Raw genomic sequence first — 3,320 nt, forward strand, 5'->3', positions numbered from 1 at the left:
TTAAATGAACTGGGTTGCCATGTGGGGGGCATAGCAGGTTTGGGAACTTGGGTCATAGGTGCTGAATGACTCAGCACCAACTAGCTATTGAGAGGGAACAGGGAGCAGAACAGGAAGCCTCTGAAGGTTTGAAGCTTGGGTGGGCCTGGAAGGTCATGGGTGGAAAAGATCAGGATATATAGGGGCCTTCAGGATTCTGTAAGGGACTGAACACAGAAGCTTGGGAGAAGACTTCCCCTCTTCAGCCTTTCGCCAAGTTGGGAATCTAGCAAAGTCCTGAATGTTCCCTAATATTCCCAACCCCTTGCATCATACAGATGAAAAGACAGCCCAGAAAGGGGCAAAGGAATAAATGTGTGTCAGATAGATAATGGGAAGGAAGCAAGTCCAAGAGACTCTGTAACTAGTTTTGCTCACCAGACCCTCACAACAATTCTGAGTCAGGCAGGGAAGGGATGTTTACTTCTGTCTTACAAAGAAGGAAACACACTCAGAGCCAAAACCTGAATTAAATACAAGTCAGCATTCTCATTGCAACAGCAGCCTGGAGAGCGTGGGGTGTGGGGAGGATGGTTGAGGGATTAATCTGTTCACAGTTGTTTTTCTCCGAGAAATAAGCTTTTTAAAGTGTTTTGTGGTTTTTTTTTTTTTTTTTTTTTGAGTTGTAGTCTCACTCTGTCATCCAGGCTGGAGTGCAGTGGCATGCTCCCGGCCACCACAGCCTCGACTTGCTGTGCTCAGGCGATCGTTCCGCTTCGGCCTTCCAAGTAGCTGGAACTACTGGCAGGCGATACCACACCGGGCTTGTTTTTTGATTTAGATACGAGGTCTCACCAAGTTGCCCAGGCTGGTCTCGAACCTGTGGGCTCAGGCAATCCTCTTGCCTCAGCCTCCCAAAATGCTGGGATTACAGGCTTGAGTCACTGTGCCTGGCCTTGTTTTCTTTTGAACTACTGGGGATAATGTTTTACTAAAGGAGAAACTCCTGGTGGGAAATACATGGTAAAACTCTTATGGTGAAATTTCAACCTTTTAAAAAAGTTTACAGAATTACTCCACATTTTTTGGAAAGACCAGAAGCATTTCCCCATAGGTAAAAGGCTGGGCACTGTGGCTCACGCCTCTAATCTCAGCACTTTGGGAGACCAAGGCAAGAGGACTGAGTCCAGAAGTTCGAGACCAGCCTGGGCAACTTGGCGAGTCCTCCTCTCTACAATAAACAAAAAAATTAGCGGGCGTGTGCCGCGAACCTATAGTTCCGGTTACTTGGAAGGCTGAGGCGGAAGAATCGCCTGAGCCCGGCAGGTCGAGGCTGACGTAGCCATGATGGTGCCAATGCACTCCAACCTCAGCGATAGAGTGAGACACCGACTTAAAAAAAAAAAAAAAGCACGCTAAAACTCCCAGTAAATGTTAATTACACCCACCGCGCCCTGACCCTGCTGGCTTCCCAACCCTGCTCTCTGAAAAGAAAGCGTCGGAAGGAGCTAAACCCCACCCCCTAGCCAGCAATTCCCCGCCCCTCTCCTTTCACGCCTGCGCAGAACACTCAGCTCGCCTCTCTCCGAGTTTGCCATCAGGACGCAGGCGCAGCTCCGCCCACTCACGCCCCTTTCTGGTTGGCCCCGCCCCCTGGGTCTAACACCGCCCCTTCCGCGTTCTCGGGGAGCTTTGCGGGTAGGGTTGCGCGCGACCGCTCCTGCGGGAGGCAGCGAAGGTAAAGGCGAGACAGCGACTTGTTCCTCTGAGCAAAATGAGGTGGGGGTCTGTGAGTGAGTCCGTGTGCCCGGGAGGGTGCTGTCAGAGACTTCAGAGCGGCCTGAGGTCACGACCCGATTCTACTACTGAGGGACGCCAAAGGGGACGCTTTTTAGGAGTGTCCTCAGGGCTCCATCTGTGACCTTTCGGGGCTCTGTCTGTGCCGAGACCCGGGTGCCGTGTGTGCCTCGGTCGGGGCTCAGCCTGTGCCTAGGGTCGGACTTTGAGTTTTGACAGGTCAGGGCTCAGTCGGTGTCTGAGGTCGGAGCTTACTCTGTGAGCAGTTTGAGACTCAGTCTCTCCCAGGGATCAGAGCTGAGGCTGTGACTGAGCTCAAGGATCAGACAGTCCGACGTCACAAATAGTTTTCATGTGAGGAATTTACAAACTCTGGGTACTGCGTTATTTTAAAGTTAATTTTGTTTTCGTTTATTTTGCAATATTTAAAAACTCCTGACATGTGTGGGTGGCTGTCCAGTGGGAAGAGGTAATAGTGTCAGATGCAGTCTGTCTCCTTAGAGAGCTTCCAGGCTACCTGACAGTGACAGATCAGAGGGCATTGAGTGGGGGGGTTGTCACAGGAATGAAGTGTTGTTGGAAGTGATTGACCCAGGCAGTCCTGGGTTCAGATCTCATCTCTGCCACTTCCTAGCAGTGTGTCCTTGGATAAATTATTTCCCATCTCGGAGCTTCATATCTTCCCTATGAAGTGGGAATAATAGGGCCATTGTGAAGGTTGAATGGGATTATATGTAAGTCACCTAGTATGGCACCTGTCATGTAATGGGTGCTGAAGACAGGGGAACTAGGTCATTTTGGGCTTGGGTATTTTAGAGAGGTCCTGGGAGAAGAGTTGATGTGACCTGGACCTTAAAGCCTTAGTGGGATTTACAGGTGGAACTGACCTGGCAGGATGGCAAGGAAACTAATGCCTACGTACCACTGTCCATGTGTCAGGCACTCCACTGGACAGTTGGTGTACGATGTCTAGCTAGATCCCAGCCATCAGCTAGGTGCTTTCAGTTCACTATCCTTAGCTTCAGCCCCTCTCAAGAGGACTGGACTGGGAGTGATGCAAGGAAGAAACCCACGGTTGAGTTTTTATCTGGAACTGAGCCAGCTAGAGACTTTGGTGCCCTCTCAGCTCTTTTTCTGTCATCCAGAGAGTTGGTTGAACGCTTGACTTTGTCTGGGAGTCCTATTTCTAATACTTGAGCAGATATTGACAATTGGAGGGCCTGGCAACTCAGACTGCGTGGGGTCAAAACATGGGAGAGGGAAGCTCTGTGAACAGGAGCTGTTGGAATCCAGCACATGCTCAAGAGGTGCATGTGGTGTCCTGGGATGTGGTCCCATAGTAATTGAACAACTTGGTTCCTTTTGCATCTTCTTCGTGGGTGCTCCTGTGATCGCCTGAGACACTGCTCAGAATCTTTGGTGGGCTTCATTGTCTACTGTATAGAGTTTGGACTCTTCAGGCTCATAGACAAGTCCCTCCATAATCTGTCCTCAGACTTCTCTCCTGCCCTGCTTCCCTTTGTTTTCCCAAGCCTTCACCTTGT

General features: G+C 50.3%; 1 protein-coding gene across 2 annotated transcripts in view; it reads left to right on the forward strand.

Annotated features, from left to right (window-relative positions):
• The first annotated feature begins 1,614 nt into the window (after positions 1 to 1,614).
• The window catches only part of MKNK1 (MAP kinase interacting serine/threonine kinase 1), a 42,508-nt gene continuing 40,802 nt past the window's right edge, over positions 1,615 to 3,320 (forward strand). The window contains exon 1 of one of the 2 annotated variants that reach the window (XM_021711932.1): positions 1,615 to 1,717. The gene's annotated coding sequence lies outside the window, so the exon portion shown is untranslated. The remainder of the gene's footprint in view (positions 1,718 to 3,320) is intronic. The other variant, XM_021711931.1, reaches the window with a different exon arrangement.

This window comes from Carlito syrichta, unplaced genomic scaffold, assembly GCF_000164805.1.
Source record: "Carlito syrichta isolate Samal-C Ts95f unplaced genomic scaffold, Tarsius_syrichta-2.0.1 Scaffold302919, whole genome shotgun sequence".
Taxonomy (NCBI): Eukaryota; Metazoa; Chordata; class Mammalia; order Primates; family Tarsiidae; genus Carlito; species Carlito syrichta.